The sequence below is a fragment of the Culex pipiens genome, chromosome 2, assembly GCF_016801865.2.
Source record: "Culex pipiens pallens isolate TS chromosome 2, TS_CPP_V2, whole genome shotgun sequence".
Lineage (NCBI taxonomy): Eukaryota > Metazoa > Arthropoda > Insecta > Diptera > Culicidae > Culex > Culex pipiens.
The window spans coordinates 23,648,948-23,673,791 of NC_068938.1; the positions used below are offsets into that span (position 1 = coordinate 23,648,948).

The 24,844-nt window shown below is 37.0% G+C and overlaps 1 long non-coding RNA gene across 1 annotated transcript; it reads right to left on the reverse strand.

Moving 5' to 3' along the window:
* Positions 1-19,640: 19,640 nt before the first annotated feature.
* LOC120419022 (uncharacterized) lies at positions 19,641-20,283 on the reverse strand. The gene is made up of 3 exons (XR_008212180.1): positions 19,886-20,283; positions 19,756-19,825; positions 19,641-19,698 (listed from the first exon to the last, which is right to left on the reverse strand). It is a non-coding gene; the product is annotated as an uncharacterized LOC120419022 (long non-coding RNA).
* Between the last annotated feature and the right edge of the window lie 4,561 nt (positions 20,284-24,844).

Consider the following 24,844-nt stretch of genomic DNA (forward strand, 5'->3'; position numbering starts at 1 on the left):
ATGTGCATCTTATTTGACCAAAAATTACACGTTTTTTTCTTAGTGTGTACATTTAAACTGATCTTAATTCTTGTGAGGGTAAAATTGGTTTTCCAATTTTTCATAGAAAAAAACACTATGAGAAAATTTAAATAATCCTTCCGTGTACTGCACACTTCGAAAAAATCGTGTAATTTTCTGTCTTTTTAATGCACATAACTGGAGCGTCATATTAAATATAAAATTACATCTGATTTGGAAATTACACGACCCAACAAGCAACCGGTATGGTCGTGTAAAATTACATTTGACGCAAGCTCACTGGGAATTCTTCTTATTGGAATGGATATTTTCTTATTGCATAGAAATAAACACAACGTTCATAATGAAAATTAACTTTTATTTACAAATTATTACAATTTAACAAACACTTTTCGATTATCATGAACCAAATTATTTTATTTGTGGGACCCGTGGCCAGACATGCATCGGCACTATGAGCTCTTTTTAACGGCACTCAGCTTGTTCTAGATGGCATTTTCGTTTAAAGCAATGTTATGCTTGTTGCTAGGTAAAAATCTCTTGGTTTTGGCTTGTATAATGTGTAGAAAACATTGGTTCATTGGAAAACCCGATTTTAGCTATATTTTCATGTAAATGTTCTCTTAAGCTCTCAAGAAGAACTTCTTAAAAGCTCTTTGAGTGCAATTAAGAGTTCTTAACCTATATCTCGGTTGGGTTTCAAAATAATCTCTCAGGGTCTTCGGGAGCCTAAAAGACAAGCGTAATTAGCGTATTCTAATCACTGACACAACATGCTGGGTATCTTCTACGTGAAATGCCAAACAAGTTCTTCTAAAAGAGGAGTTAGAGCGGATGCATGTCTGCCCGTGGCACCGGATCCTTACCAGAGATTGTTCTCCGCTTGTTCACTTTCACCTTCCGCATCTGCACAGGTTCCAGTAGCAGACTGGCCGGAATAAACCATGCTTGCCCACTAGAATCGATGCGATGGCTGAATCTGCACTCTCCGGTTGGGTTTTGATGCTGCTCAGTCTTTGATTTTGATGTGGTTGTGGAGGTTCCGACGGAGATTGACCGTCGGAACCGCGGTTCATCATCATCGCGCCATCATCAGCGGTTGCCCGTCGGAACCGCTTTCATCAGCGGTTGTTTGAGTTCGGATTGAAACTTCCCCAAGGGCGCACAGCTCCAGCCCGTGCTGAGATCTGGACAACAGATTCCGGAACCGTACAATATGACGGATAATCTGGCGGATGAAAAGCTGTCGATCTGCATCTGCGATAAACAGTCAGAAAAGTGATTTTTATATCGTATTTCAGCGGAAAATTACTTAACTTACCTTAATAAAGTGCTTCTTTGTGTCTTTATGGTGGTTGATTAAAGATTTTCATCTTTTTTCGATGATTTCAAGAAAGAGAATTTTTGCTCAAACGCGCAACGTCCGTCTACAAAATCAACAATGGCTGACGTATGACTATGCACGGTGAAGCGGTAAAACTGAATACCCCTAAAATTAAGTCTGATATGCTGTAAATTTAAATCAAGGAACACGCTCCTGATATGTGCATCAAACATGATTGAATATTACATTTCACAAGACTTAACATTCTGCTATCTCTGGAGAACTATAAAATCTCTCCATTTGCGTTGAAGAAGACATAACATTACGCTTTGTTTAGGATTACATGCTTTTATTTTAAATCATATTTTTCAATTAAGTCTAATGTAATATTCATAATTTTTAAGTGTGTGCCTAGAAATGGGATTTAAAACCAGATACTGCAACCCATCCTAAAAATATATTTTTTAGTTGTTTTTTTTTTAAACCTTTTGTTCTAGCAATGCAGATGCCACAACAAACGTTCACAGTGTCATTCTTATACAAAGGTTGCTGAACCTTCTGAACAAAAATACTTTTAAAAGCACACGATAAAACCTCAAAAAATTGTCAAAATCCTCTCTATTAAAAAAAACTTTTTCGTAAAACTCTTATAACTCGCAAAGAATACATGCATTTTTATTACTTTGTAGAACATTGTTACGCTCTAAATATTAACCCTGCAAAGCTAAAAAAAATACTCTTTTGGGTTATTGCAGAACAATAAATTTCACATAAAAAAATATCTCTCGATTTTCACAGTTGAGTAACGGGAAATAGCAGCGATTTTAAATCTTTTTTTTAACTTTGGAATTTGGAGTACGCCATCAAATCGGGCGTCCAAATTTCCATCTCTTTTCATTTTCGAACTACAAATTCAAGCAAAACGATGTAAAAGGGCTTAGTTGTCCTGCTCGCACCTTATGTAAACATCAACTATCGTGAGCGGGATAGACTCATTGTTTACACTTCAACATATGCCCATTAATATTGCTTTGCTTGAATTCTGAAAAACGTGTCTTAGTAAAATTCTAGAAAATCGAAAGGGGTCGTTCTTCCCCACCTTTACAAGGTATCGAAAAATTTACCTCGGATTCGTGATCAGTCTTAAAAAAAGAGACCAAAATTACCCCTTAGAACAAAATTTCAAGGAAGTCCAAGTGGGGTCGGAGCAACTTTTTCCGATTTCGTGTTAGTTGCAGGGGACAATCCATAAACCACGTGGACACTTTAGGGGGGGGGGGGGTATGGCGATTGTCCACGCTCCATACAAAAAAGATTTTTTTTGTATGGAGAATTGTCCACGAAGGGGGGGGGGGGGTTGAGAATTCCAAAAAAAGTGTCCACGTGGTTTATGGATGGTCCCCAGAGAATTACCCACATTCAACCAGTAAGAATTTATGAAAAAATACAGTTGTTGAAGCTGTGAAACTTAGAATGTTTAGAATTGTGTCAAAAAAGAAATTTTTGAAATCATTTTATTTATTTGAAAAATCAGTGACAAAACGAAATGTGAAAATAATCAAAACAACTTCTCTTCTCATCGAATAATGCTAGAAAGATCTGTATCAAAACATCGCATTCATCACAAAAGCTCGTGTTTTCCAAAGACTTTTCCATTCAAAGTCCGATTCTAATCTCTCTAAACTCTCCCAAACCATTCGGGATCGGTGATGAAGTATGTGCTATAGAAGTTCAACCAGCCGTGCCCACCTGATCGCAAACGCAAACACATCTCAGTACAATAGCCTTCACCGGAAGGGTGATTCAACCTGTCCGTCTAACCTGCATAGAGCCAAGTGCTATTTACGAAAATATGTCCGAGTTCGATTCACTACCGAACGCGCGGGACCTTCTTTCTTTCTTTCAGATCTTCGAGAGGAGGAATTTCTCGCTTTTATTATTATTTCGGGAATAACAATAAAACGCCGATGAAAGTGGCGTGTGGGTTCGATTCGGTCAAATCTTGAGGGAATGAATGAACGCAATTGTAGTCTTGGTTTTGGAGATTGGGGAGATGCGTGTTTAGTTAGGTTTTGTTGGATTTAGGTTTGGAGCTTGTTTTGTTAGTGGAGCGTGAAGGCACACGGTGAAACGCGAGCATGAAATCTGGCCCTGACAGGTGTCTTCACAGGGGTCGAGGCATTTCAAATCGAGAGAAAATCAGTTGAATTTCAATAGTTTAGAAGCGAGCACGCAACTCACGTGCAAATCAACCATCAAATGCCCGAAGGGTTGACGGTGGATTGTCGGACGAATAAATCTTGAGTTCAATTGGAATACAACATTTGAAACGGGGCGCAACCTCGAATCGCATGTGCATTCACAATTATCAACACGTGTTTGAAGTACGCTCTGGCAGGTACCCAACGGGCACTCGTTGAACCCGCACTAACGATAGGACCACGTTCCGGAGTTCCCTTTCCACGGAGAGATCCGCCGTCATCGATGGCATAATTTATACACACTTCAACCATTACTCAATAGCACGAACCCTTTTCTTGCACTTTTCCGTCTACAGCCGGTCATATTTCCCTCAGTCATGAAAGTCCGCCCTGGCCGGCGATCTCCGATAAGGACCTGTTTTGTGTTGGCGCACCAAAGGGCCACTCTAATCATGTCTCTCGAGTATCAATTTAGCAAGAATTAAACGGACTATAATGAAGCTATTTCCCCCCAATAACCAGCAATAGAGTTCAGTAACGAGCAGTTGATGAACAATTCGTCGGACAAAGTCTCGGGAGACATCAGGTTGGTACTGTCAACGAAGAGACGGGTTGGTCAGTGCTCATTTCTTGGACACTGGACAAATCATTTCTGATATAACTGCCCTAAGAGACTGTACAAGGTTTGGATGGAAAAAGTTACAGATTTATTTTCACCCAGTGAAGTTAAGCCGGTGTTCGCCTGAGTGCTACCAAATAACCTAAAAAATACAAAGATCTATTCAGGGTAGAACACTGAAGGTATACCTTAAGCTATACCGTTTTTGGATACTTAGAGATGATTCGAAAAAATTCTTGGATTAACCACAACTTTTAAGCAAGATCGTGACGCATTGACCATAAATCACTGATACGAGGTGAAAAAGAGAGACTTGGATTAAATCTCGTTGTTGAACCCCCTTGATCTTTGTTTGATCTAATTTTCATTACGCAAACAAGTCGCTCACTCACGCTTAAGCCTTGTTATGGTCCAACAAAACCTACTCTCAACCCGTAACACACAATAGACTCCGATTGTTATCCCCTTGGTTCTGCATCGAATGCAGTCCAAACATCAACCGCAGTCCGTAAAACGCCTCAACCGAATTATCCCGCTAATAGAGCAGAACGAATCCTTTACCACGATTTAGCATTTTGTCAAAATATTTCACATCAAAGACCTGTCCCAGAGAGCGAGACATTCTCGACAATCACACTTGTTGAACTGCGTTGAGTCCGTGGGAGGCGCGGCGGCGGCGTTCAATCGAGATTCGGCACGCTTCGTGGCGACCGTGGCCAGGCAACGATAATCAGCTTGATTAACGGGGGGACGAGACCCCGTACGGCGGCGGCGACTTGACGTAATTTCAAAAAGTGACAATAAAATTGTGTAATCGTCGTCGTTGAAGACGAGGTAGCACTTCTTGGAAGTGACCGCCCCGCGGGGCTTAGAGTTCAACGGGGGGTGACTCGCCCAAAAAGTTGAGGTATTTCTGGATCACGGATCTTGCGGGCCCAGGGTATTAATGGCATACTTTGTACCACCTCGCCCTCAAAATGATGTTATTTGCGAAATGACCCGCCCGCTTGGGACGGGGAACAATGGACAATACCTTCGGCACATCAGTTTGAAGGGGGTTGATTCTTCCTGAAGCATGGGTGTAACACGTTGAAGATCGTCAAGATTCTTGAGGAGGAGGTTGGCACAGATGTATTGTACGATAATCAAAATGTGTCCAACCTTAGTCTTCACAAGCCTCGGCCCGATCAACGATGCTCATTTTTGGAGACGCCTGCGCAAACTGATTGTTCTCACGCCTACACGCGTGCCCAGCCCGTGGTGCAATTTTATGACGGAACAAGTGCTCGGCGACCCGAAATGGGGAGTTGGTAATGATGATGATCCGCGCTGGAGGTCATCAATTGCGCCGTGAACGGTTTGAGGGAGTGGTGAGTTGGGAACTGTTTCATGGGAGTGATGGTGTTTTGAACTTGTTGAAGTCGAATTTTTTCGTTCAAATTTCAAATCTCAACAACTTTATCTCCCGATAGCTAGAGTTCAACCGCCAATTCCGGATCTCTCGTACCTGCACGTCACCCGGCCACATTCCACCATTTATCATAACTTGGCGGGCTCCACAAATCCGCCACCGCCACCCAAGCCCGGTGATATTGACGCCCGGGACCACCGCGGTCGCAATCGGTGCCTTATCGCTCCATAACTTTTAATTAACATCTCTCTCACCTCTGGCACCAAAGAAAAAAAAAGCTTTTTGTTTTGTCTACTCTCGACTCCACTTGAAGCTGCCAAAATCGGTGAGGGAGAAAAACAAAAACCTGTTCAGGACCATCAATCTTCCAACGTTCCCCATATCTAAATCCAAGAGATAGATCACCCCGCCAAGGCTCTTTGGAGGAAAGCAAAACAAAACTTTGCAATGATCAAGTGCGCTTCTTTTGGGGGAGACCCCCCAACTTCGTGGACCACCTCGTCAAAAGTTTGAAGAAAAAACAGCGCGGAAATTTAGGGTGAAGAGTAGCCCCCCACTTGAGCTATTCTCACCTACCACGAAGACTTCGGCCGGCGGCACCTGGCCATTTCACCTGCAGTTCACGCACGCAGGTTGGTCCGGAGTCGGCTTCGAACTTCGAATTTTGTTTACATTTCAAACAAAACTGGAGAAAAATTGATTGTCTTGTTTGATTAGGTATGATTTATGGCGATCGCCGTTGAGGCTGTGGGACCAAGCCGCGAGGCTTTTCCTTATTGATTTCGGATCGGTTTTTGGCTTTGCGGGGGGAGACTTGGGGAGAGCTTTTTGTTGTGCTTCTGACGTTCGCTGGAGGTCGTAAGAGGGAAGTTGCACGCACTCTCTGCAGTACCTTTGTAGAGGGATCCTGATTGAACTGGCAACGTGTGCCAAATGGCTCAATCTGAATTAACAGATATGGGTCAGGGTTGAAGCTATAGATATAGAAAAATGAGAAAAAATCCATCGAAAACTTCATGTTATAAGTAGAAAAACCGATTAATAACTAACTAATCAAGAATCTTTGACTTCAACCCTGCCATGTCAATCGGTACAAACTCGCGTGCGTAAAGTTTTGATACATTGTGCTCGTTAAGGGTCCATTTCTCCACGGATACCACTTCAGGCTGTGGAACCCCAACTCTATCGATCTCACCATCCCTCCAAGCCCAACGCACGTCATATTTGCACATAAATTTAAAAACATTTTATCATGCGAACCCGCTTGCGTGTGTGTGGTCGCTCTAGATTTTGGTGTTATGGCCTATCTACAATCACTTTACTTAGAATAGTTAAGTTGCGTAGAACAGATAAATTGCTTAGAAATAGTACGTAACTTACTGTCGTCATCTACAATCAACTTAGCAAACTTGCTGGGCTGTTATACGTTGCTATGCAGTTGTTTGTTTACCTTTTATATAGAAACGTCAACTTGCCGTAGGTTTTGAAATTTTCCAAACCATACGTCATGTCACCAATTTGCTTACTTTATCATTGTGGAAGATCAGATTCCTTTGCATGGATTCAAATTCCTACGCTAAGTACAATTTTCTAAGTAAAGTGATTGTAGATAGGCCATTAATCTTTCATCGTTTATGTTGGACCCACCGCCACCAAAACCAGGAACAGGATCCACCGCTGTCACTTTGGGCAACCTCGGCGAATCAATCATTCTCGGTGACATTCAAAAATCGCAATATCGCGTGAAAAGTGCCCTTGAATCAACCGACTTTCACTAATTGCTCGAAAATCGCCCTGGGGCCTGGGACCTTACGAGCAGGTCGCCGGGAATTAAAAGCCGCATTTGTGATAATAAAATTGTCACCATAAATCATGCATTAATTTTTAATGCTCAGCAAATAAATTGCGGCGTGGTGCGCTCCTCAGTGTAAGCAAGCGCCATTGCAAGTCGGTTTGGTTTGGTTGGATGATTGTAAGTACACCAACATTACAAGGCTTAGCGCAAGAAGAATTGTGCAATTCTTTGGAAACAAACATTTAAATGTAATTTGTATTACAAACATGTTATTACAAGGTTATCAGAAAATCTTATTTTTTTCAATTTTTGCAACAGTTTTACAAAGTAGCTAATCTGAAAACTTGTTACACATTTTTTTGCTTTTTTTTTCTATGTAAATGTAAGATTAACACAGACCTTAAAAAAAAAAGAATTTGGCTAGGATAACAATCACGCAATCTTTGACAAAGATCAGTCATATCATTATTATTTTTTGGCTAAATTTTTGCATTTTTGCCGCAATTTTCAACGGTTGAATGATTTTATTGGGGAATATTATTTTTGTTTTTGTTTTTGTTTTTGTTTTTGTTTTTGTTTTTGTTTTTGTTTTTGTTTTTGTTTTTGTTTTTGTTTTTGTTTTTGTTTTTGTTTTTGTTTTTGTTTTTGTTTTTGTTTTTGTTTTTGTTTTTGTTTTTGTTTTTGTTTTTGTTTTTGTTTTTGTTTTTGTTTTTGTTTTTGTTTTTGTTTTTGTTTTTGTTTTTGTTTTTGTTTTTGTTTTTGTTTTTGTTTTTGTTTTTGTTTTTGTTTTTGTTTTTGTTTTTGTTTTTGTTTTTGTTTTTGTTTTTGTTTTTGTTTTTGTTTTTGTTTTTGTTTTTGTTTTTGTTTTTGTTTTTGTTTTTGTTTTTGTTTTTGTTTTTGTTTTTGTTTTTGTTTTTGTTTTTGTTTTTGTTTTTGTTTTTTTTTTTGTTTTTTGTTTTTGTTTTTGTTTTTGTTTTTGTTTTTGTTTTTGTTTTTGTTTTTGTTTTTGTTTTTGTTTTTGTTTTTGTTTTTGTTTTTGTTTTTGTTTTTGTTTTTGTTTTTGTTTTTGTTTTTGTTTTTGTTTTTGTTTTTGTTTTTGTTTTTGTTTTTGTTTTTGTTTTTGTTTTTGTTTTTGTTTTTGTTTTTGTTTTTGTTTTTGTTTTTGTTTTTGTTTTTGTTTTTGTTTTTGTTTTTGTTTTTGTTTTTGTTTTTGTTTTTGTTTTTGTTTTTGTTTTTGTTTTTGTTTTTGTTTTTGTTTTTGTTTTTGTTTTTGTTTTTGTTTTTGTTTTTGTTTTTGTTTTTGTTTTTGTTTTTGTTTTTGTTTTTGTTTTTGTTTTTGTTTTTGTTTTTGTTTTTGTTTTTGTTTTTGTTTTTGTTTTTGTTTTTGTTTTTGTTTTTGTTTTTGTTTTTGTTTTTGTTTTTGTTTTTGTTTTTGTTTTTGTTTTTGTTTTTGTTTTTGTTTTTGTTTTTGTTTTTGTTTTTGTTTTTGTTTTTGTTTTTGTTTTTGTTTTTGTTTTTGTTTTTGTTTTTGTTTTTGTTTTTGTTTTTGTTTTTGTTTTTGTTTTTGTTTTTGTTCGAGCTTGGGATAATCTGGACTGTATTTAATAAAAAAAATAAAACTTTCTTGAATCAATTCGATTTTTTAGAGAACTTCTCAGCAATCACTTGAATGCCGCCGACCTAGAGCACCACACTAAGGACCTTGCGCCCTGGATAGACTCGTTTTATCACCCACTTGGCGCAATGCCGGGCGGGGGAGATCCCCTAGGAGCCAAATGAAGTGACTGTGGTGCGGCATTCTGGAGCGGAATAATTAATTTTATGCTCACCGGAGCCAATTTATTATTGCGAAATCAGGTTGATATCGGATGAAGCCATTTATAAACGGGGTGATTCCTGGCAGGTCGCGGATTGCAATCAGTGACACTAATGGAGGAATGCGCCAACGAACCAGGGGGAAAACTGGATTCCCGGAGGTAATTGAATTGAAGACCTTTGGGATAATTAAGTTCCTTTGCGGCGTCTACCCGCACCCAGCTTCAAACTCTCTAGTTGGTGGTACAAATCTAGTAAAAAGAGGGACTTTAAATCCAGCGTGGGAAGTATTTTGTCTCAAAGAGGTATAATTCCACCTTCGGGTGTGTTGATTACAGGTTACCCCCTCGGTAGAGACCTGCCACGGATCATGTCCGCCACCACGAAACGTCGATGACCAGCGGCGTGTCGACCAGGGTCGAAAGTGCGTACTGGACGGACACCTCGACAAAAGCTGGGGACGGGAACCTGCGCGGTCACAACACCAGTATTATGTGTTGTTCTCTCCCGAAAGTGAGTTCGTGGGTTCGTGATATCCGCGACGTGGTCTGATCAGGGGGGACACTATGGGTCACCACCACGGTTGATCGCCATCAGCAGCAGTGGTGTGTATATCATTACGTAAAATACACACAACTTTCGCCTCTGAACTGGCGGAAGATTGGGGGGTTAGGGTGGATGCATTCTAGGAATTGGTAGGTACTTTTATATGGACAGTTGTCACAACAATGCAAAGTTGCATTTTGACTTCAAATACAACACTGACAAAGTTTTAAAAATGCTCTTCATTTCCTTTTTATCAAATAATTGTTGAAATTAAACATTAAATCTCTCTAGAAAATTTCACAAACGCTTTAGGACCACTCTACCACCGAACACGGTAGTGACTTAATTTCGCATTTACGCACAGTAGTGGTCAATCTTCCCAGCCCAGCGACCAAGTCCATCAAAACCTCCTCGCCACCGTAACACCGCCCCAGTTCACATATATCACATAACCTGCGCCCCCCAAAAGGCCATTCTTGCCATCAATCATAACCGCGGTGGACACACTCGGGGCCGTTTTGGGCGCAAAAATTGACCGTAACGAAAGCGTTGCCCAAAGGGGTGGAGTGCTTCTCAGATATTCGAGCAAAGAGTCTCCCTTTCAACTCTCGAAAATATTCAAATTTAATCAAGGCGGATCCCAAGCTGCCAGCGAAAAAAAGTGAAACTCCGACTTCCTGCCTCGATTAAGGTCTGCGCCAACAGGTGCGTGTCGGAGGCCAACCGGAGAGGTCGCGTCATCTCGAGCGGGCAATCTCCGGGGACAGTTTTCGAACGGGGAAAGTTGGGCAGAAAAATTGTGCGTGACAAAATTTTGGCGCGGTGAACGGAAATCAGGACACGTCAAAGAAGGGGGCAGACGCGATTTGGGGCCCGCTGATATTGGGACGAATTTAATGTGAAATTTATTGCCAGACAGGACGCGATTGGACAGGGCGCGTGTTGTTTGTTTATTTTTCGATCTTTTTTGAAGTCGCGTTGACCTGCGGATCACCGCAGCAATTACGGCAAATTGCGAAACATGGGTGGAGATTTGCTGGTGAAAAAAGGGAGTGTTGCATAACAAGAAACAAATTTGCTTGTGAAATTTAACTCCAAAAACGAGGTAAATTAATGAAATTGTAAAAATGCTAATAGTAACACTTTGAAATATTGATGTTTCAACAATAAAGTACTCGGAAACTAAAAATCGAAAAACGAAAAAAGTAACTCAGATTTCTGAAAAAGTAAGCAACATATTGTTACGTTCTTGTCAACTTCTGACCTTTTGGGAATTCTATAGTTTGTAGTTATTTAATTCCTCAATCAAAATTGTACTGAAAATACAAAACAAAACAAGAAATCACTAAAAATCTCAATTCGAAGATCAAAATTACCATGAACCCACACACGACTCCACCGAGCCACCCAGGCAACCTCCCCGTCGAAGCCTCCATTACTTATCGACCCGGCCGCGATGAGTTAATTACAGCTCAATGGTTATTAATTATCATTGATACATCTTAATTTATTGGCTTCCTGTCTGCCTGGCCCCGGCCGTGCCACGCATGGTCGCATTTTACGACCTGCTCTTCAACGACATTCCTTTCGGACGTCGAGAGTCCCCTCAAGAGTGTGCCCTCCTAAAGACCCTCAAGGATCGTCGCGGCGGCGATGGACAGCCTCGCTGACAACCTTTTGCGGGCGCGATCGCGAGAAAAATGACACTCGTTTTGTACACCGAGAGAGACCTGCGCGCGAGATCGCTATCTCTTGGCCGGAGGACCAGGAAACTCTCCACACCGGGCAAGGACTTTCACGGTCGATAAATATTTCGCACGTTCACGCAGGTTCGGATGAGGAGGTGTGTAATAAAGCGATCAAGATCGGAATCGACGAAAATCTGTTATTTATACAAAATGCCATCGAAATGTCATGATGAATCTTCAGTTTCACACTTGGCCGAGTGCGCGGACGGACTGCAAGTGTTGCGCGTCTCGGCGGAGTTGTTGTTCTGAGTTTGGGCAGGTTCGAGGTCCGCGCTGCAGATGATGGTATCGTTCGAGGCGCGGAGTTCCTGGGTCTCGCAGAACTCAGTGATTGCCTAATTTATGCATGTGGTTGGTGGACGATGCTTGTCATTACCATTTTTATGGATTTTTTTTAAATTATTATTTAGTTATCACAAATTAATTTAGAAAAAAGAAGAAATTATTTAAAGACATTTTGCATACAATTTTGGCAGATGTCCATACTCGAAACCTGTATCTTGGAAAAGGATTTTCTGATCGATTTGGTGTGTTCAGCAAAGTTTTTAGTGATAATGAGGACAATTAAGACAACAATAGTTACTCTCTTTAAAAAAAAAATATCGTGTTTGTTAATCAACTATTTTTCATCGCTAAAACTTTTCTGAGGACACCAAATCGATCAGAAAATTCCATTTCAAAATACAGATTTTAGAATAAAGTGGTTATCTAAGATTTCTAAAATCGACTTTTCTCTGTATTTTTGGAATTATCTCAATGCGAAAAGAAGCAATTTTGCATCATTAGTTTTTCCATACAAGTATTCATACAATTTTGGGGGCTGGTCATGATGATCAATTTGGTGTCTTGGGAAAAGTTGAAGGATATGATAAAGACTTTTTGAGAAATATAGGTACACCGTTTTTTTACCTAATTTTCAAAATACGTATTTTTTAATTTCAGATTTTTTTGATATGTATATAATTTTATAAAAAAATCGTATTTTTGGAAAATACCAAAAACTTGTACAAAATGAAAAAAAAACATTTATTTGTACCGTTTTCGAGATATAGCTAACTTTAGGATATAAGCTGAGAAAATTTCCTACAAGTTTCACTCTGAGACTTGAAAATCGGGTAATTAGTTTCTAAAATAAAGTCTCACACAGAATTCTAATCGATGAAAATATGTTTTTCTAGATGTAACCTAATTAGCCTGTAATTTTGAACTAACGACATCTTGGATAATATTGGTCCGATTTTCAATGCTAAAAAATTAAACTTTTTTAAATTTGTTTGATCTCTTCAATAAAATATTTCTAAAGATAAATAATAAATTATGAAATTATGAAAATTCCCAATTTAAAGGCTTTTTTGAATTTAATTTTGAAATTATTTTTATTGAAAAAGTCAGGAAATTTTGCAAAAGTTTCAACCCGAGCAGACGGAAATAACTTGGGAATAACTTTCTTTGTTATTTGAGAATACTAGGCCAATAACATTTTATGTTATTTATAACAAGATTTGTTATTCGCCGTTATGATTTTTTTGTTATTGGATTGTTATTGTAATAACAGACTGATCACATTTTGCGTTATTTTTCGAACAAATCTTTATAATTATTTTTTGTTATTTTAACAACTAATCCGATCATCTCAATAACAGTTGGAGGTATTCTTCCATAACAAAAAATGTTATTCCCAAGTTGTTCTGGATTTCAATCAATATCATTCCGATAACAAATTTTGTTATGATAACATAAACTGTTATTAAACCCTTATGCAAAAATGGATTTTTTAGAGAAGATTCCATAACACTTTCTGTTGTTTTAACAGTATTTGTTATTGAAATGGCATGAATTTAGTTATTACCGTCTGTTCGGGAATTTTTACATTAAAAATCGGACTAATAGTTGCCGAGATATCTGAGAAAATTACAGGCTTATTAGGTAACACTTGAAAAAAATAATTTTCATCAATTCAAATTCTTTGAGAATCTGTATCTCAGAAACTAATTGCCCGATTTTCATAATCTCAGAGAGAAATTTTAAGGATTTTTTTTCAGCTTTTTGCAAAAAAAAATTCAGGGGAGCATTTCTTTTAAGAAGAATTATTAAAATACAAAAAAACGTGAAGAAATCGAAAATTTATACTTTAAAGTAGCTGTTAAAAATTGTAAGTACTTTCGGATTGCAAATCTGATTTTGCTTGAAAAAATGTTTTATTTTTATAATTATTTTGTCCAGGTTTTCGATTGTTTCAAAAAATCATCTCTCCTGAACCAGATTTTGCATCATCAGCTTTAGCTCAGAAGATGTATTTTTTAGTCGCCGGAAACATCAGAATATTGAAAAATTTAAAACAAATTTTGGGAATATCACTTTTTGAGATTAAAAGTTAATTAAAAAATAGATTTTTTTTTCCGTTTACCGGAATAGTCCTAATCATAACCTACAACTTTATCGAAGATACCAAATCGATCTGAAAATCCCCAAATTTATATGTCTTTGCAAATTGATTTAAAAAACGTGCCATCCCGAGCAGACGGAAATAACGTGAGAATAACATTTTTTGATATTTGAAAATACTAGGCCAATAACATTTTATGTAATTAATAACAAGATTTGTTATTCGCCGTTATGATATTTTTGTTATTGGATTGTTATTGTAATAACTGACTAATAACATTTTTAGTTATTCTTCGAACAAATCTTTGTTATTATTTTTTGTTATTTTAACAACTAATCCGATCATCCCAATAACAGTTGGAGTTATTCTTCCATAACAAAAAATGTTATTCTAAAGTTGTTTTGGCTTTCAACCAATATCAGACCAATAACAAATTTTATTATGATAACACAAACTGTTATTAAACTCATATGCAAAAATGGATTTTTCAAGAAGATTCCATAACACTTTTTTGTTATTTCAACAGTTTTTGTTATTGAAATGGCATGAATTTTGTTATTACCGTCTGCCCGGGATGCAATTTGAACACTTTGATCGTGGTTCCCATTTTCGTGAACGCTTGTTCACGAATTTGGGAACTCTTATTTCTCCGTGTAGTTTTATCAATTTTAAAATATTGCATGAAGGAAAAGCACCTTTGCAAGAAAAATAAAATCAAAAGGCTTAAAAAATCTCCTACAATTTATCTTTTAAGACTTGGTTGATCGGACTGCTGGAAGCTAAGAACAGTCTGTTAATGTTTAAAATTTGAGAATTTTTTTTCTCAGTGTTCTCAAATAAGCCCTCATGGGTTAGATTTATCTTGAAAAAAAAAATGAATGAAAAGAGTTAAAACACCTTTTAGAAACATTTTTAAATGCAAAGATCGATTTAAAAATTTAATCCATATGTGCAGTTTTCTTAGAAAAAAGATCTTCTTTTACAAAAAAATAAAAATAAAGAAAACCTAATTTTAAATTAAAATGAAATTTGCTTTCCATTTCGTCAAAATTCGTCAAAATTATCAATATCCTTAAATGATCCTAAATTCAGAACAAAATAATTGATTTAAAATATTGACAAAAAAAATCAATTAGCAATTTTTGGTGAATTTTTATTTTAAATTTACTTTTGACTCATCGTTACATGTTCTCCAAGTTTTTTTTTCTGCGTTCTACGTCCACTAAAGTTACGTTTGCAATCTTTTCGCACACACAAATACAGATCGTTCCTCGCGCACACTTGCCCGCCAATATCTCAATGTTGTAAATAAATGATTGTATGTTATTTTATTATATTTTATTAGGTTTTATCTTATATTTATGTGAAGGTGATAATTATATTATTGAGGTATAAATTCCGCGTACGCAAAGCCACGGCCAGGACTCGACGACGTCTGGACAAACTCTGAAGAAGCTCGAACTCCTCCTTGAGCAACAAGTTAAACTGATGCGTGTGCCGTAGGTTGGAACTTGTACTCAACTCAACAGCGCCGTCGTCGTCGTCAGCTGAACGGATTGCGGAGTCAAGGAGGCTCTTCTTCAGCGCGTCTGAGCTGGAAGGTGAAATTCTGCTGAAGCCTTTTGCCGTTTTTGGTTCGCGGGAGACACAAGGTGCAACTTAAAGGACTTATTTTATTGGGTTGTTTACACGAGCCACGACCTTTTCGCGAGCGCAGAAGGTCTTGTTCGGAGAGGTGTTCCGAAGTACATCACCTTAACTCAACCAACAACAAAGTACAATCAGTTGCTTCATCTGGGTGTTGTGATCTGAGAAGGTGGTGCTCGCAGGTTGTTTGCTTGCAATTTGATCAACCCGCGGCGGTCAGCCGGTTGTCGGTAACGAGCCTGTCAGTCGGCCGAACCGAATGGTTCTGACCTAGTTTGCCATCTCACAACCACCCCCGGTGAGGTCGGTCAATCCGCAGCCGTGATCATCGCCATCAACGGTGGATCCGAGAGTGGGTTTCCAGAGGGGTAGCTGAAGTTGACCGAAGCCAAAAATGTTATAATCTTTTTTTCATGTTTTCAATAAGTGGGAGAAAATTCTAAATTAAAATCAGCAATTCAATTAAGTTTAACCCTAGAAACGCCTCTGGTCAGTCTTTGGCGGCAGCCCAAAACAAGATTTCGAAAACCTACCATTAGTTCTTCTACCCAGTGCAAGAAAATCCCCGGCAGCAAATTGTAACCGAATCGGTCCTCCCTTCGGAACAATCGTCAGTACATTCATCTAACTCTCTACCAAGGCAGGGTGGCGTACCAAGGGGGGCAGCAAAAAAAAAAAGTTCAAATGTCAATCTAAAACGCGACGCGCCAAAGTCGATCACTGGATCACCAGATGTATAACAAACCTTTGGCAAACACAACGAGTTGGGCCCCTCGGTGATATCCGCCGAATCTGGATTGGTTGGTGGTGGCGCGCGCACGAGACCAGCGCTGAAGATCGCATGGTCGCAGCTGTCAATCAAAGTCTTCGGGCGAGCAGTCGAGAAGTTGTGATCGCGCAAAGATCTAACCCGAAGCAATTGAGCCGCGTAATCAAATTAGTGCGGTGTTTTTTCGCCCCTCTTTGAGGTACGGATTGTTTAGGAATCTGGTTGGGAGGGAGAAATATGAGGTCAGGGATCGTGGGTGGTGGGAGGTTGTTGCGGCTGCTGAAATGATGACTTTTAAGCATGAACTGGCGAAGCTGCTGGAGGAAATGAAGGTGAGCAGGAAAGTGTGACACTGATCTTATTTTGAAGAGTTTCAAGGAGATTTGTTTGCTTGTAATTAAGTAATTTTTTTTTCTGTTTTTTGGCAATATGTAGAGGTTTACAAAAAAAATAAAATTATTCAAGGTTTTTTCTAGGAGATACATTGGGAAACGTATAAAGCTGCAGCTCAGGCGTAAATAGAGTTTTGGATTGCCAGTAGAGTAAACTTCAGGAATATGCAAGTTGTGTTGTTTTCCAAAAAACATCGACAATTTATTAATGCAACCAATGTATGACAATTACAAAATGTGTGTGTTGATCTGGTTTTTGAGTACATTGAAATATTTTTCGAAATATGTTGTCTCTTACAACGAGTTTAACCTCAAAGTATTGAAAAAAAACCGGAATAAAGGATAGATGTAAATTTGGAACTCTGATTAACTTTATTTTAAATGTACAACTTGGATTATTCTAAAAGCAAATATAATATATATGGTTCAAAAGAGTTGCTTAATTTTGTTTATTAATGCTTTAAATTGATATTCATGACAAAAATAATCTTATTAGACTATTCAAAATACGTTGATGAATATAAAATATTAAATTAAATTTTGATATAATGGATTGATGGAAAGGTTATACAATTTTAAACCAAACTGAGTAATTCTGTAAAATCTAGTCCGTCCATCACGAATATTTTCGAGACAAAATTTCCGTGATTTCTCCAAAATAAAGAAAACCCGAATCCCGGGAATTTTTAAATTTTGTCTAAGATTTCCAGAAATTAAATAAAAACGTTTATTTTAATCTAAAAATTTAGATTTGGATGTAATAAAAGATAAACAATTGGATATTTAGTAATCGATAAAAAAAATCATTAAATTAAACTTTATTCTATTGAAATTTTTATTCGGTATATATCAGTATTGATTTCGCTTTTTAGGGGAAACTGTTCAAATTTTAGTTTTCAGATCTGCAAAATGCCAAGTGCTTTTAAATTTTTCTATGTAATTTTATATATTTTTCAAATACAGGGATTAATATTCAAGAATATTAATTACCGTAAACTGGGGTGACTTTGATAGCCCGGGTTGACTTTGATAGGTTTTTCAAATGTACGTCAAATTGATATCCAAAATTTTTTGAGAATTTTGAGTATGTAAGCATTAAGGGATAGCTTATTATCGAACATATATGCAAAAGTGTGAATGTTACATTGGATGTATCAAACTTAGTGGCCAAATCAAATTTCTATCAATGTCAACCCGGGCTATCAAAGTCACCCCAGTTTACGGTACTTTAAATTTGCAAAAAATATCACATTTTATGATTTTTTCTTAAACACCGGCATCTCAGACCAATGGGGACAAAAAAAAAGAACTAAGAAAACTTTTGAAGACACTTTTTGCATAATGTTTTGATTTTTTGATTGATTTTGGTTAAAACAGGGACAGAACAAAACCATTAGTACACCGTTTTTCAAATTTATTGCTATAAAATCCCCAGTCTCCATTCAGACTGTTATCACGATTTTCTGCAGTTGGCGGTGACTCAATGATAATTTGTAAAATATTTTATTGTTTCTAAACTTTTTTATAGTTTAACAATTACTGGTTGTCATTTTATTTATTGCTGCTCTTTTTTAAGATATTGTAAAAAATATTTTTTAAACATTTCTAGCCATGTCATATAACAGACTTATTTTATTTGAATCACATTGGATTCAAATAGTGGTTCATTTTTAATCCAAGGCACAAAAAAGTACAAAAAAAGCAATTTAAAATTTCTTTTAAGCTTAAAATCTCTTTTTTTTTCGAATGAAGTTAAGATGATCACCAATTAGTACTTTTGATTTAATTCTATGATTTTTAGCTTGAAAAACATAACAAATATAATGAAACCATGCATTTTATGACTGTTTCAAAAATTTTCCGGGTTCCCGGTAATTCCATGGAATCCTTAAAAATATTTTTACCGTTTCCTGGGAAATTCAAAACCTGTGAAAATTGGACGCACATTTTTTTTAGAGTATTATTTTTTTTAAATGCCTATTTGCACAACTCGTTTTTCCATACAATGCTCCTTACAATTAAACTGGCTGGTTTTTGCATGAAAAAAAAAACAATTCTTTTGATAATATCCAATATAAGACTTAATTCATAAATTTCCAAATTATGTTTTTTTTTTACTGAAAATTTTGCAAAAGTGTCATCCTATTCTATTTTTCTTTCGAGATGTCACGAATTCAAAAATGAGGGTTAATTAGATGACAGTGAGAAAAAAACATTTTTTTCAGTAAAAATTTGATAAGCCACAAGCTTAAAAACTCTACATTAAAAAATACCATTGAGTTCAAGAGAGAGAGACTGAGAGGTTTTTTTAGCAACAAGCGGCAAAAAATTAACATTTATAAAAAGCTAAAAACATATTTTTAGATATTTAAAATTACGACCTACATTTCAAAAGGGTTCAAATCTAGATTAAATTTTCAAAACAACCTATCCCTCATGGGTTTCCTATGCAGATAGGGCCTTTTGAAAATTTAATCGAGAAATCATATCATTAGAAATGTAAGACGATTTTTTAAGTTTGGGAAATTTTAAGACATGTTTCACTTTTTAACATTTGAATCTTATGAATTTTTTCCAAGATATCATCGATTGAAAATTCAGGGTCAATTGGGTATAACTTTGGAAAACATGAAACATGGACAATGGGTAATGGACAAATTGAAAAAGGCTATTTTTGGTAATTTTAGTTCTTCACAAGGTTATATCTCGTCATCAAAATTTCGGATCAACAAAGTGCACAAAACGGACAATGGACATTTGGCAAAATGTCTATGACTCAAAAACGGTTCACTCTACCAAAATTTTAAAAGTATTTTTCGATTTAGATTTATTTTTTATGTATTTACATTTTTTTTGTGTGCATTTTTGATACTTTTCAAACACTATTTTTTGAAAACATCATTACGTCCGTCATGCCCTCAATCCAAAAATTGTATTGAGCATTAATGGCTTAGCGTTTGCTGTTCGGACCGTAGTTCGGACAACTAGATTTTTAAAGCAGTTCTTTGTTGTAACAGCTTAAAACTAAAAGGTAATATTTATTTAGCATTGTGTGGGTACAAGAGTAGTAAACAAACTCACATGAATAGTTTCCTTGTAACTCCGTTAACCTCTTCTCACAGGCTAGCTTTGCTAGCGGAACTTCTGCGCGCTAATCGAAAGAATCAAATATAAGAAAGTTTGTGCGAATACGAATTATTCTTTCACTTACGTATCCGAAAACGGCTTTGCAGCCTTAATTCTGGCTAATTATCTCTACTCTTCGCCCCTTGCGGCCTCGAGCCGCTCCACGCGGTGTAAGTAATATCGCTAATAAAAAAATTAATTATACAACTGTGCGCACAAATATTGTATCAAATGATCACTTACAACGAGATGAACAGTTTACAAACTGGTCACTGTTCAAAAAAGTTAATTATCGACGCAAATAAAGTAAATTATCTCCTGCACGAATTTCTGCTGTTGGTTCGGTGATAATACAATAGATTTTGTTTTTGATCTGGACGAGCCCGGCTTTCCGGATGCTCCGTCCCTTTTCTGCGTTCTTCTTTCAGCTAGCATTTCGGCTGGCGTGTTTCGCGTGCTGCACTAGGACGGTTCATCGCGGTGCCAACATTTGCCTTTTTTCATTTCCAACCATAAATTGTTGATTCCTTAAAACATTTTTTTAATAATAAATATAATTGGAAATTTTGTAGAAGCATTTCTTTAAAAAAAAATATTTTCTTTTGGTGATTTTGTAGCAAAATATAATTTAATTATTGAATATTTGAAACAGTAACATATAATTTTTCGTTTTTTTTATCGGTCAGTAACAAATTTAAATAAAATATGAATTTTCAACAAATAATTGTATGCCATTTTTTTTTAAACTATACAATTATATATGACTGATTTGAGGGTTTTTACAGCACTTTTCAATCACAACAAAGCAATTACCCCACCACTTAGTTGATTAGCCATCAAATTCCATCCATTAACGTCTTTTTCCTACAATCACCAGGAATCGATCTCCAATTGTCGATAAAACCGTCAAAGCCAAAGAGTTTTGCCTCATCAGACCCATCCTTCTTCTCTTACCCACTCACTCACGATCTAGATCTGGTACTCCACACTCTGTGTGCAGAAGAGGGTAGGTACTTTCAGTCACAACTTTCGCAGTCACTTTGCACACCTTTGAGGCAAAAAAAAAACTGACTGCCAATCCAACGATGACAAGTCCCCCATGGTCGTGCCTTACGCGACGACGACGACTCCGCTTTTCCACCCCACAGTTTTCTAATTAAGATGAAATCTTCGCGATAAGTCAACAAACCATCAAATCACCCTCACGGCCTGATGAGATGAAAGCTTTCTGACGAGATGTGATCGGGAACGTCAATCGCTTTTGTGATGATGATCGGGGGAAAGGGGGAGAAATATGTCTTTATGATTAATTAGCGAGCGAGATGAGCACAACGGGACTCATCAACGACCCACGACACGACGACGACCTGCGGATTGACTCAATAACTGGGTCAACGGCACGCGCGGTCGTGGGTTGACAACGCGATGATTAACGGGACTCCCGGTCCTTTGAGGATCAGTTAATTACGGGTATTACGCGCGCACTCCCGAAACGGATCCCAGGTTCAACCTGATGAGTCAGCAGAGTCGAGTTGAACGAAGAAACGGTGTACACTTGATTCGTTTCAACTCCAACACCTTCACCAGTCAGCATAACAAATATAATAATTTCCTACTTTTAATAACAATCTCTCTTCAGGCCCCGGCAGATCGTCATCCGTCCGTAGGTGTCGGAGGGCCCATCTTATCGCCATTATAGAAATCGAATCGTCTGCTGCGCCACGCTCCGAACTCCGATTTCAACCGCGCCAATGGATGAGGTTGATTAGCAAGCCAGACAGACTGAAAAGGGACAGGTGCAGGGAGGGAGAGAAAGGTTTCCTCCAGTTCAGATATTGGATGCAGATTGGAGTTGGAGACGGAGTTGGTGGTTGGCATCACGCATGTCGCTCTGGGGGACCTTCGTGAGTTGGTTATGAGAAGGGAAAAGGGGGAAATTAACAATAAGCCAAACGGATTTAAGTCGCGTGGAGCCATGTTGTCGCGTAATTGAAGTTACGTTGCTGCCGGTACGGCCCACGATATTCACGAATGAAGTAAGTTGAAAAGAAATGGGACTTTCAGATTGAAAAGTTGGAAAACATCTAAAACTGCTTTAAAATTTTGACAAAAGTTAATTGTTGAAGCTAAGTCGCAACACGTGGCCCAATCGCCATCGATACTTATCGAGTTCGAGAAATTATTGCAATCCTCCTCGCAACATGTGTGACGCTTCCAAGCCACTTCCATCAGGGGCCAGTTCGTCTTCATAAAGTAGCCGCAAGGCACGTATGACATCTCCGAATTCCTCTGTCGCCTTCCTCGCACAACCGCCAATCTTCCGAAAATATCTCCCCAGAGGATCTGTCGAGAGTTTGTAGCAAACCGTCAGCTTCTAGAATAACAAAACAAACTTCAACGCGTGATCTCGCCCGAAGAAGTGTTGACAGCCCGGCTCGGCCCGGTGCGACGGCGTTCTTCTCTTCAAGTGTCGATACCCTGGGCGCGCATTTCTGGAGAATTGTGCATTCCTGCATGGTTCTGACGTGGTAAAAAACATATCTTTTCCTCGCGCGCCTGGAATGCGTGCGTGTGTGTTTATTTTTGGCCCACGTGGAAGAAAAATTGAAATTTAAAAGCCTCAAAGTGAGTAATAGAGAAAAATATTTAAATGACACCTTGGTAAACACACAGACTCTCGTTGCAGTTGCGATCTGGTCGAGGGGGAGAACCGAAATTTTCCAAGAAAAATTTGCCTGTCAATTTGACAGTCCCAGCCGCGCGAGGGGGAAATTGAGTTTTCGCTTCCGAAAATCATCGGGAAATTGAGGAAAAACGCCGCACCGGCTTAGAGGTTAAGCCGGGCCTTCGAAGGAGGGTCTTCCGTGCGTAAATCTACATCATTTGTCACTTTGTCTGATGACTTCGGGATTAGGTTGTTATGAGTGGTCCAAGTCCCGGGGCTAAATGACGCGTGGTTTTGAGGGGCCGCCTAATGCTGATGCTTTCACTCTTATGATCTTTCCCGTTTCGATCAATTATTGAAAATGGTGTAAGCTCTTAATACCGCCGCCACCACACGCCTACGGTAATGCTCTCATATCAATTAAGGTCATGATCCCTGAACTGGAAGTTTACTTTCCATTACGGATAATGACACCAGGCCCCATGTTTTGAAAAAAAAAAAATCCAAATAAGGGGATGACATGTAAAAATTTCGTCTTCATCAATCTTTAAATTAAAGACATACAAAGTTTTAAACTTATCTTTAGATTGTTGATCGGAAAATCATTTTAAAAAACATTTATTTAAATACTGATAAAGTTTGAAAATAAAAACAAATCATGCTATGCTAAATTGCTAAATTAACTTAATTAAGATAAAATAAAAGTTGTGTTAAAATATTTATAACGTTACACTATCTATTAGGTTTCAATGAAATACAATAAAATATGAAACAAGATTTTTCAAAAATATGTTTACAGATAACAATATTTATGCTTTAACAAATGTTTATTCAATGAGTTGCAAAGAGATATTTTTTCTCAGCACGAGTCGTACATACATCTACAGAGATTTACTGAGTTTGGTAACTACGACGAGTGCTAAAAAAATCACGTTCTGCAACAAAATGAATAAATTTTATTTATTTTTGCAATTCCAGAAAACACTATTTGAATTGTATTTTTTTGGTGCAACTTTGTTTCCCCACTTGAACGTTATTAAATATTGTTATATGCCTTGAGAATAACATAAAAAATAAATATAACGGAATTGCCTAACAGTATTTTCTTAAAGTTCAAATGAAATTAAACGTTTACACAAGTAGAAAAAATACACTGAAGGAGAAATGTATGAAGATCCATAATTTTGACTTTTTTCTATCCGTCAGTTAATAAAAGTTTCTTCTCTGTCATCAAACATTTGATGTTTTTTTTATTGAAAACTGAATTGCACACTTCATTTTATAAAATTATTTTTGAGAATGCAAATTTTATTACAGTTTATGTCCCCCTCCTCATTTCAAAATTTCCCCCTTAAATAAAAGACGCAAAAACATTTCTGCTGAAAATTATAGTTTTCATTAATAAAACGTGAAAATTCGTCTGTTATTTTTTTTTTTGTTTGACCACGTTCCATACGAAGATTTCACAGTTCAACAAAAAATCAAATGTTTCTTGTCTCTGAGACGAGAATATGTGTTCCTAGTAGATTTTTGCCTGCTGAATCCGAATCCGGGTCCAGAATTGCTCCAAATGGTCCCAATTTTGAGATACATCCGTTTGAAATGTTAGTTTAGGCCAAAATTAGCTACTTTGTTGACTATTTTACAAAAGAACTATTGAATAAACAACTAAACCAATACATGCATCTTAAACTTCACGTTTTCCCCTTTCTGAAACACCCCTGGTTTTTAAAATTTGATTGTTTCTACGCATATTTATAGCCATTTTAAAATTAGAATTTGACTTGCATGCAAGTTGGAAAAACTTGAATGAGAACAACTGAAAATATAATTTTAAAATGTTTTGTTTGTATGGAAAATTGTCTACAATTTAGGGGTAAGGAAAGGATTTAGAAACTTCCAAAAAAGGGTCCACGTGGTTTATTGATGGTCCCTGTTTAAATACTTTAACAAAATACCATATTTGTTGGAATTGCTCAAATTTTCAAAATTGGCAACGTGAGTATCGACGCAATATTTTGACAAAATATCGTTATTTTATAAATATATTTTTGTATTTTGCAATATGGGTATCAAACGTAACAAAATTTTGCATAGATTTTTTTTAAACTAGAATTTGTAGTGTAAAATACCAATGCTTTCACAAAATACCTTGTTATTAAAATTGGCATTATTAAAATTACTTGAAAATTTCAGTATTTGCAATTAGGGTATCAAACGACGTAAAATGTTGTTTAAATTATTACTAGATAATTTTTTTTTAAATATAATAATCCCTAATTTTCACTAAATAACGTACGTTAGTAGTTGAAATTAAAAGTTTTTAAATTTTCACAAATATGCCGCTTTTTTTAAGAAACAAAATTAGAAAAATAGACT